The following is an 11645-nucleotide window of genomic DNA, read 5'->3' as shown; positions in this document are numbered from 1 at the left end:
TTCCAGGCACCGCCCTTACTTCCACCTTGGGCCCTAGTAGTAACTCAGTCCCACTTTCTCCCCCCCGTGTGACTCCCCTGGGAGAGGCGGGGTGGGTGGGGGAGCAGTCATGTCTGTTGCTCTCCACATGAACCCTGTAAAGGAGACTGCAACACTGAAAGACAACCTAAATAACACAGAAGACAGGCTGCAGTTATTCCATTTCAAAGATATATACGAAAATGAAAGGTCCTGAACACTCACACAGGTGTTTTGAGTTACCGTCTTACTGATTACACCTCTTCTCAGGGCTGTGTGGGCGTGCACAATAGCTGGGTGACAGCTCCGTCACACACACTTCTGGTAGTTTTGTTGCGCCTCTTAAGGTCAGTTTACAGTACCTTGTTATCATTCTTATTGGCCCATAGGTTTTTTGTGACACTGTACAATTGTCTGCATAGCTCCACTTGACTAGAGGTGTAATCAGCAAGAGAGTAAGAGTAACTGAAAACACCTGGATGAGTGTTCAGGGCCTGTAATCCTTTCAAAAAGGTGGCTGTGGGTGATGGCTGATTATACAACAGGTAGTTCCAATGAACTGATAGGTTGAAATGGCTATCTACCCATGGTGATGTGAGCATTACGGAACATCAAACAAATAAACCAGCACTATGCTGGTACAAATTCACGATAACACACACTGGAGGGGGACACCTGTTATGCATCGATCTAATCCAGTGGTTTTCAAACGTTTGACGCCTGAGGAGGGCACATCAATGTGCAAGTCAAAATCCTGAGGCACACCTGTATTTGTATCCATGCAAAATAGCCTCTATGTCTATGACATTTTGTTATCAGTCCGCATAATAATGTTTATTTTGTATTTACTAATGCCAAATAAAAGGTTTAACCGCTTATACTTTCATACATTTTCTGAAATATCTGATCGACAAGCTCATAATCTTCTCGTGGTGACGCATTGTGAGCTTGTGTAACAGAGGTGATGCAATTGCAAACCTCCCCACCGCGTGAAAGTCCAATATCTTAACCATTACTGCAAAAGGGATTTATCCCTATGGAACGGGGGAGATACTAGAGTGTTTGACGCTTCAAGCTGGGCCTGCAACTCTCTCCGCCACACTCATCCCCCTTTGGACCTCCTCTCACGGGGAAGCCCGGATCCGGGTCACGGCACCATTGTAACGGAGGTGATGCGAACCTCCCCACCTGGGCTTTGAACCCGGGCCTCCCAAATGAAAGTCCAATATCTTAACCATTACTCCAAAGGGATATCCCTATGGAACAAGGGAGATACTAGACTTGTTGAGGCTTCAGGCTGGGGCTGCAACTTTCTCATTTGTGAAAGGATGAATCATCCATCCCCATACACACTGGGGAATGGACCTCTGTCATGACAGTGTGTTCCATTTGCTCTGCTTAGTTTGTAGCTTCTTCGCCCCTCCCTTCAATAACCTGAGACCGGAGAGTGTGACGTTCGCCACCTCCTTTTGGACATTCCGTGTCCAACTATTTTACTTTGGAGTTTGTGCCAAATGCATGATGGCAAGCAGCTTAAAGATGCAAGTGTGTTGCTCAGGGACTCTTCGACACATAGGCTACTGGGTGAACCGACGGGTGAACCAGTCACCTTTTGTTTACTAGAGCAGTGGTTCTCAACCTGTTCTCAACCAGGGGGGGGTCTCCAAATTATTTTTGGGGGGTCCCCAGGTGATTAACTTGATGTGCAACATTGTTTTCTCACTCAACAGTAAACAAACCAACAAAAGGTTTAAGGGTATATAGGGTATCTGCACATTTCTAAAGTGGAAATTTAAGGACTTTTAAGACCCCTTTAATACCTCTAAAATAGGGTTAGGGTTAGGCCATAATATTGTCAAATATTAAAGGCAGATATTGTGAAAATAGCCGATCTACATGCTCACAACGCCTCGCAACGCAAGGCGTTGTGAGCATGTAGATCGGCTATTTTCACAATAGAATGTAATGCCTCAACTCTCAGTGCTCGTCAGGGTAGGGGGGTCGGGGTCCCCAGTTAAAATATGATTATTTTGGGGGTCGCGGCCTGAAAAGGTTGAGAACCACTGTACTGGAGGGCCTCCCTACCCACTCAGCTAGAACAGCCCACCATAATTTATGTCACTGCATGTTAAAATAAAGTTTTGCTGTGGTCTGTTCCCTAGCTCATATCAAGCCCTGGCACAATGGTAGCTATGCTACGAAAAGGACATTTTAAGGACACTAGCTTGCGTGTGCATGTGACTAGGACCCTGTGTAAAACCTACATTTTTTTCAGCCCTGTTTCCATGGCCTGATAAAAAAAAAAGTGTGGAGGAGTGTATTATAGAGTTAGATAACAGGGGTCTCCTGTGTGCGAGCACTAAAGATAGATCAGACTATGGCACTTGTCGAGGTGCAGTGGGCCTGACATGTAATTTAAGCCATTCAGAACGGGTACACATTATAGTGTATTATTATTTTATGCTTTAACTATTGAAAAATAGCAGATAGAGTGCCGCGCTGTGAGCTTGTAGATCTGCATTTTTTTTTTAATCATGAAAATTAGAATTTTGACCCGATTCTATAAGTGTCTTTTGAATCCTTCTAAGGTTTTTTGAAAAACCTACAGTAAGTTTCTATGTCAGCAATCTGGCCATGCAGCCATCGTCAAAGAAAAGGTCCTTTTCACTTAAATGGAGCTCAGTTAGTCTGTTCTTGAGAGACTACTATGTCAGTGGTTCTCAAACCTTTTCATGTGAAGGACCCCCAAAATTATACGTATTTGGCCACGGACCCCCATCTCAAAATATTTAGTTCCAGGGACCCCCCAGAAGCAAAATTTGAGTTACAAACGTTCGCTTTAAAAATACATATGTTCAAAGATTTGCACACATTTTCACGACTTTTTCAAAAATAGCAGATCTACAAGCTCGCAGCGCGGCACTCGGTGCCGCGCTGTGAGCTTGTATATCTGCTATTTTTCAATAGTTAAAGCATACAATAATGATACACAATAATGTGTACCCGTTCTGAATGGTTTAAGCACAAGGACAGAGAGCAATGTATTCCGCGCAGGCTTTAATATTAAAGACACACCCACGCTTTTCAACAATATCTCTATATAATTGTTGCTGGGCCAACGTTCTATAGTTACCACATTAACCCTGGCGAAGTTACATTATTCTAGGCATGATGTCAGTATAGGAGAAAAAAAAAAGTTAAACGTAAAAAAGCGAAAATAGCCCATACATAAGCTCACAATACAATTTATTTTCAGTATTTGTCATACAAGGAAGTTTATAGGGCTTGAGTGCTTAAGAATATATGAATCAAATTGATGTAATTAATGGTGGCCATAAGGTAGGCAGATACTACGACAAAAAGCATTATGGAAATGGTACTGTACAGGTGCCATGGACAAAAATGTTATGTGAATATGGATTGTATCATAATTATTGTTTCTATTTAGTTTTCATTAGTATTAATTCTGTTAAATAAAGCATTGTTATCAGAGCATGGTAAAGCTGTGTCATGTTCTATAAATGTTTGCTCTGAAAGTGATGGTAATATAAAGCTATAAAGATATGTTATTGCCAGAGTGGCATAAGGTGTATTAATGTGATCTCGTGGTAGGGCTAAATCAGTAGTGGTTCTCAAACTGTGGTTCTGGGTCCACTGGTGGGCCATGAGGATATTGCAAGTGGACACCCAAATTGTTGTTGTCGGGTGGAAACCTTGTATGTCCAAAACCGTAAAAAAATATTTAAAAAATGGTGCGACAAGACTTTCGTGCGACAGTCTTGTATGATGAAGCAGCTAGGGCTTTACTTCACGAAAAAACGTACACATTTGAGATTTGGAGATACTAGGTTTCTGCCTGACAGTGACAAAATAATTTGTCAAAACACTAAGATTAAAAAAAAACGTTGAAAGAAATTGAGTTGGCTTTGTGGTACCCATAAATAAGAACTTATAGCATATGTCTGCTTAGTCCGCATTGATCCAAGTCGGAACACAACCGATTAATTGACCATTAAAATAAACATGAACTGAAAATGCACACGTCCCACCCATATGACACTAATTGGTCAGATGGGTGGGCCGCAAATGCTTTCGATATTTTCAAGGGTCAATTAAAGTGACCCTCATCCTTGTTCACAGGACACGATTGCTTCAGCCTATTTCAAAGTCCCTTTATTGTGCGAGCGTTAATTCCATTGTGTTCCCTTGGGCTTTTGTTCCTTTTCTTAAATGAGGGCTGATGATGTTGTAATTACTGAACACAGCCTTAAAGATCTGTTATAAGTGGTCTGAGGACATTTCATCTCGCGGTCATAAGAAAGGAAAACTGGGTACCGAGGCTATTACAGAATAGAGTAGCAGCTTAGCATATTTGGCCGTGCAAACGATGTTTTCCAACAGGCTGAATACTTTGGTCTCAGCATGTTAATATAGTGTTGTCTTAGCCTGGTGGGCCATCCCTCATTCTGCGTTCACTCATTCCTCCTTCCCACAGTATGAGGTCTGGACTTCAGCAGATAGGCACCGAGTATGAGAAGTTGGCCCCGATCAGCAGATAGGCACCGAGTATGAGAATGATCGGGGCCAATCAGACAACAATTAAAAGGGAACAGGAGTATGTGCTAGCGGAGTTCATCGGCCGAAAAGACATGTTTGTTTGCCTTCTTCCGACTGGCTGAGAGATGTTTTGCTACGCTGATTGGAGTCTGTCTGTCAAGGCAAGTACTCCCGCCCACTTTTCAAGCTGCCTAATACCCGAAAGTCCAGACTTATATTGTGGGAAGGAACGAGTGAATGAATGCACAGTATGAGGCTGGCTGGCCAGTCTAGTGTTGTCTTGGTTCACTCCCTGGCTGTTTTTTCAGAGCAACGGTAGTGCATCACACTACTGTGTCAGCCCAGACTATCAAAACAACTCCCCATTGAGCCTGTACTCCTAATATCTATTTAACCCATTCAGGCCTAGAATTATTGAATGCTTTAACCAGTGAAAAATAACAGATATACAAGCTCACAGCGCGGCTGCGAGCTTATAGATCTGCTATTTTTTGAAAAAGTCGTGAAAATGTGTGCAAATCTTTGAATGTATGTATTTTCAAAGCAAACGATTGTAACTCAAATTTTGCTTCTGGGTGGTCCCTGGAACTAAATATTTTGAGATGGGGGCCCGTGGACAGATTCATATCATTTTGGGGGTCCTTGACATTAAAAAGTTTGAGAACCACTGACATAGTAGTCTCTCAAAAACAGACTAACTGAGCTCCAGTTAAGTGAAAAGGACCTTTTCTTTGACGATGGCTAAGCCAGATTGCTGACATAGAAACATAGGTTTTTCAAAAAATCTTAGAAGGATTCAAAAGACACTTATAGAATCGGGTAAAAATTCTAATTTTCACGATTTTTCAAAAATAGCAGATCTACAAGCTCGCAGCGCGGCACACGGTGCCGCGCTGTGAGCTTGTATATCTGCTATTTTTCAATAGTTAAAGCATAAAATAATCTGTTAATCAATGTCTACGAAGCAGGTTAAAGTCCATGCACTCGACTGTCCTGTCCTTGACAGACAGGTAAGAGCTATATTACAGTAATGTCTGCCTCCCTTACAGTACCTCTGGTACTGGTGGTTCTCAACCTTTTCAGTCCGCGACAACCAAAAATAATCATATTTCAACTGGCCCCCACCCTGACAAGCACTTGGAATTGTAGGAGTTGGCATTACATCATTTAGTTTGACTCGATCTGTTCCATTGAAAAAAGAGCAGATCTACATGCTCACAACGCCTCGCATCGTGAGGTGTTGTGAGTATGTATTGTAGAGCAGCTATTTTCACAATGTATGCCTCTAATATTTAACAGTTTTGCCAATGTTTAACCAGAGGTCTAGGCCTACCAAAAAGGTCTTAAAAGTATTGTCACTTTATGTGTAGATACCCGGTATAACACTTATACTGTATGTTGTTCTATTTGAGAAAACAATGTTAAGCCATAAGCTAAACCTCTGGGGACCCCCAAAATCATTTGAGGCCCGACCCACAGGTTGAGAACCACTGGCTTACAGACACAACCTGCATCACAAAAGAGGATTTCTCCACCAGCAGAGGGCAGTACACAGTGTGTACTGTATGTGTATGCATATGAAGCACACATGTAGTCTGCCCCTGAACCTGGCTAGAACCCCAGCATATGTGTGTGTGTGTGTGTGTGTGTGTGTGTGTGTGTGTGTGTGTGTGTGTGTGTGTGTGTGTGTGTGTGTGTGTGTGTGTGTGTGTGTGTGTGTGTGTGTGTGTGTGTGTGCGTGTGTGTGCTCGCATGTTCACATCTGTGTTTTATGTTCATATGCACATCTATGAAAATATGCTGATTGTCCAAAGTGCACAAGTTGTTCACTAAGTGCTGATGCACTCCTGGCTTGGGGACATAATTCACACACTCAGACACAGACACGCACGCACGCACGCACGCACGCACGCACGCACGCACGCACGCACGCACGCACGCACGCACGCACGCACGCACGCACGCACGCACGCACGCACGCACGCACGCACGCACGCACGCACGCACGCACGCACGCACGCACACACACACACACACACACACACACACACACACACACACACACACACACACACACACACACACACACACACACACACACACACACACACACACACACACACACACACACACACACACACACACACACACACACACACCCGCGTGTGTCCATATCCATACATATTGCTATGCAAATAGGGAGGAATATTTTTACGTTTATTGAATTAGTGGTAAAAAAAATGACGGTACTGAAACAATGTAAACACAACATAACGTCACATTTCCACTGGCAGAAATCTCATATAACAATACAAAACACATTCAAGTGGATTCAAAGACCGTTCCTCCATGATGTTACACACAGTATTTCTCCTTAGTATCAAAGAAAGACGCTAAAATTGATTGCAATTTTGCTACCGTAACTGGAGAGATTTGACAAAAAGGTTTACCGCGTGTTATTGGCCGTCATGAACAAGGAGCGAAAACAAATTAAAACAATCAATATTTTAATTTCCCAGCATAAAAAAAAAAAAAAAAAAAAAAACACAGCGAAATGAAATGAATGATGGTGTTGCCACAAGGGGTGATCAGCTATATTGACTGCACTGAGGTATTATGGTCGGGTTTTGTAATTGAAACAAACTTGTTTCTGTTCTCTGTACAGCAGGGGTCTTCAACGTTTTCAGGCCAAGGACCCCTTAGTTGAGAGAGAGATGAAGCAGGGACCCCCCACAACCTGTTCATAGATTCCATATAGTTTCATCGTTTGACAGCACAATCGTCAGTGTATTTCGGATTCATCTCAATTTGTGTTTTCAGATATTTAACCACTTGAACCGTCAATACTTAATAAACTTGACCTTTCACTATGTACTTGGTCTGCTCTTTTTCCCCCATACACCAAACCTCTTTGCCAAAAATAGCCGATACAAGCTCACAACGGTGAGCTTGTAGATCTGCTATTTTTGGCTAAAGTTCTCAGAATATGTACGCTAGGGTTCAAGTGGTTAATATAAAAAAGGAGAAGAAAAGCTTCTAGCACACAAAGATTTGGCGGACCCCCTGCTGTAACTCTGAGGACCACCTAGGGGTCCCGGACCCCCTGTTGAAGACCCCTGCTGTAGAGCATACAGACCAACGAGAGGCCTGAAATACATAAACACAGCTTAACCACTTTATCCTTGGCACAACTATTTTTCACTTTCAAAATAGTTAAAATCTCTCCGATTTCAAATCTTGAAGTTTTCAAAAAATTACATTGCTTTAAAATATTATATTAAAAAAAACAGCAGATATACAAGCTCACAGCACATTGTGATAAACGTGTTGAGAGCTTGTACATCAGCTGTTTTCAAATTGTCGTACAACGAAGAATATAGGACGTAAGTGGTAAACACTTCAAACGAAACTACAGCTACTACAACGGCACAGCAGAGGCGTCAATTGGGTATGGAAAGCTATGGCAGCTGCCATACCTTGGCTACAGGGGGAAACAATAAAATGTACTTTTCATCGTGCCTGTTGCTAAGGTATGGCAACATGACTGGTGTCTTGCACACGCGCGAGGGCGCGCGTGCAAGACACCAGTCTTGTTGCCATACCTTAGCTTTTTCTGAACTGACGCCACTGCGGCACAGTCTATCTGCAAAGATTCAACTATTTGATTCTCTGTATCATCTTTGGAAAAGAGTTTGCTATCTGGAAATGATCAGTGCTGATTAAACACAACAACACACAAAACAAGACAATACTGTATCTCTGTTTGCTTACAGTAAAAACAGAAGCAAAAGTCACAAGACGTAAGAATAACAACCCATTATATATCTTTCCCAAAACGTTCTCATCATATGTATAATGTGCATTATACTGCAGCCAAAAGTCATGAACTGACTGTAAACTCATAGCTGTTATAATCAAATTGTAGATTTGGCATTTTAAAACGAAAGTTACGAAACTCTTCCGTGAGTTCATGTAGATTCCTGAGAGGACAGCGATATGTCTAGCAGTAAAATAAGGTTCTATTTTCATCCTGCTGGTGTTCTGTTATCTATCTCAAACTAGATTATCTGTCGCTCCAAGTAGAATTATAGATAATTTATGCTGCACTGTACAATAGGCGCAAAGAATGTGACCCGATTTGAACGTGTTGCTTTCGCAGGAATCATTAGCAGTTTTCCCCCCACACGCCCAATAAGTGCAGATCAAATTAATTAAACAGCTTCCTTTGAAACCAGAGTGAGACTTGGAACATCACAGATAATTAGCATGATTATATATATATATATATATATTTATTTATTTTTCAGCTTTTTGCTTCTTCTACATGTCGTCGTTGTCGGGTGGAAACCTCGTATCTCCAAGTTTCAAATGTGTCCGTTCTTTCGCGAAGTAAAGCCCCGCTTCGTCGCACAAGGCCGTCGCACAAAAGTAGTGAAAACGGCAGATCTACAAGCACACAACGCCTCGCGGCGCGAGGCGTTGTGTGCTTGTAGATCGGCTGTTTTCACTAGTTTAAATCGTTTTGAAAATGATGAATGCAAAACGAACCGCTTTGGACATACAAGGTTTTCACACGACAACGGCGATATATAATACTATGAATATTGGCCAATATTAGCTGCCCCCCCCCCCCCCCCTCTCCCCTCCCCCAATAAAAAAAAAAAAGATCTACTGTACAGCAGATGTGTGGCAGAGGCCACCTGTCAACCTCTTACAGTATATAAAAAACAACACACCTGGAACGCGAGCAGTCAATCACGTTCGGAGCCAATAAAAACAGCTACAAACAAGGCTGTCATTTCCCGGTTAAATTGGCTGTAATATCCGTTGAGAACCTTTGCACAGAAAGAGAAAAGGAAAGGGACTTTTTACGGCTTCAACCAGCAGATGGCTGCTCAGTTGGCTCAGATGAGTGCCTGGAGGGAGCTGTTAGGGTAGGGTGACCAGACGTCCCGGTTTGGCCGGGACTGTCGTGTTTTCAAGCTGCGTGTCTCGACAAATATCTCTAAAACACTAATATGTCCCGGTTTTCAACATTCACTACAACATTGTCCTGGTTTTTGTCAGAATTAAAATAATAGTAGCTGTTTTCAGTGGTTGCATAGACATTTATCATGTTTTTTTTCATGTAAATATGCTCACCTAACCAATCAGAAAACATGAACAAATTCATTGCGTGTCTGAATTCAACGCTCAGGCTGTTTGTCAATCACTCACTGCCTGTATGCAGCCCTGAGGTGTGAATGTGCGTGTGCACGAACGGTTAGAGAATGGGCACGCGCGTGCACGGTAATCTGCACATTGCTTTTAGGGTCCCGGTTTTAGGGAACGGTGGTTCGCGTCCCGGTTTGAGCGGCTGAAAATATGGTCACCCCAGGTTAAGGCCAAGGGACACGTAGACTGGTCGAGCCGAGGTCGAGCCGAATTCCAATGAATTCCCAGGCCATCCACTCAGCTACGGCCGGAAACGCGACGGCTTAGCCAGACGATATATAGGATGATTTGGTTGATCACAACCAGTCTGAATGGCAGAGTAGGTTTGCACGTACAGTTACAAGAAACACGACTTAGCAGGTGGCTCTAGCAAGTCACATTTAGAACACATCAGAGAAAAAGGTGGAAATGTTCCCCCAGTAAAGATATAAAAAGGTAAAAAGAAAATGTAAGGAAAGATCTTTTCTGTACAGTATCCACATTTGTAGGAGTAGGAAATACAAAATGCAGGCTTTGTATAAAGTCCTCTCTCTGCAGTCCAGATTCATTGTCTTTACAGAGGAAGATATTAGGAAAGATGAGAGGCAGACAGAGGAGAGAGGACACTGGCGGTGTTGGGATTTAACATGTGTTTGTGTGTACAGAGGTGGAGACGAGCTCTTGAGCGCTCGTATCATCGACGGGGCACGGAAAACGAGGGTCACGTTCGCCTGCGTCCGTCGGGTTGGGTTCATGTGCGCGTACCTGCGGACCGGGCCGACACGCACGTCCTCTTGCACTCGGCCTCCGTCTCGTAGCGGTTCCGGTTGCCCTCGCAGCCGCCGTACCAGAACTGCGCGCAGGCGTTGGCCTGCTTGTCGTAGTACCAGCGGATGTTGTAGTCCCGACACGGGCCCTGGTCCAGGGGCAGCGCGCAGCGGGGGTCCAATGGTACCACTTCTGGGGAGGGTGGAGGGGATAGACAGATACAGGAAAGAGAGAGAGAGAGAGAGAGAGAGAGAGAGAGAGATCTCATGTTGTAGACAAAGATTATACCTTTGATAGAATAAAACTAGACCTTACCCGTTCGAAGATATGTGATCCAAAATATGTGCAGAGTGTGGGTTGGGGAAAGTACCGGTAACTGTAACTGGTGCGTGCGTGAGAATATATGGGAGCATCATAATGTAAGGAGCAGCCCATGGAGGAGTGTATATTTATGATGGATACAAATAATTGAACAGCAACATTAGGTGAATAGAAGTATGGGGATGTATGCACTTGCTCCACATAGTTTTTCCATACCCGTTGGAAGATGAGACAGTTACACATCAAACACATGTGTAACACATCAAACCCGGTGCATTCGTACCCAGAGAGAGAGAGCATGCACATTCCTAACTGTGAGAGAGAGGGGTGGGTGTGTGTGGTGCTAAAGATCCCATGGCCTGGAGGAACAGACCGTAACCTTGACAACAGGCTGTAGAGTTGAACAGAAGTGGTGAAGAAAACGCTAATAAATAGCTTGAATTTGGGAAAAAATAAATTGAGGCTCCCTCACAGTCTGCATAATGCTTATGGCCAATACCATGTGAACGTTGGGATCAGTTGCTGTAGCGAGTGAATAGATAAACATGGAAATGCATTGTATCACTGATCACTTATCACTGATCACTGACTGACCTCTCTAATCACTGATTACTGATCACTGACTGACCTCTCTAATTATATGTTAGATAGAACAGAATAGCCTACAATGAATTGGCCTTGTCTACGGAGAGAATCGTTCAGGATACTAGTGCAATGGACTCCTGTGGGGAAAAGGAAGAAAGGTCGGCCTAAAACAACCTGGCGACGAACTGTGACTGCTGAGCTAA

General features: G+C 43.3%; 1 pseudogene across 1 annotated transcript in view; it reads right to left on the bottom strand.

Annotated features, from left to right (window-relative positions):
- Positions 1 to 10126: 10126 nt before the first annotated feature.
- Positions 10127 to 11645, bottom strand: part of LOC308280287 — a 104938-nt pseudogene continuing 103419 nt past the window's right edge. The window contains exons 36-37 of the transcript in view: positions 10534 to 10728; positions 10127 to 10155 (exon numbers count right to left, since the gene is read on the bottom strand). The product of the transcript in view is annotated as an uncharacterized misc_RNA (transcript). The remainder of the gene's footprint in view (positions 10156 to 10533; positions 10729 to 11645) is intronic.

Source organism: Nannobrachium achirus, assembly GCF_963921795.1.
Source record: "Nannobrachium achirus genome assembly, chromosome: 24".
Taxonomy (NCBI): domain Eukaryota; kingdom Metazoa; phylum Chordata; class Actinopteri; order Myctophiformes; family Myctophidae; genus Nannobrachium; species Nannobrachium achirus.
This window is presented reverse-complemented; position numbering and strand designations above follow the sequence as displayed.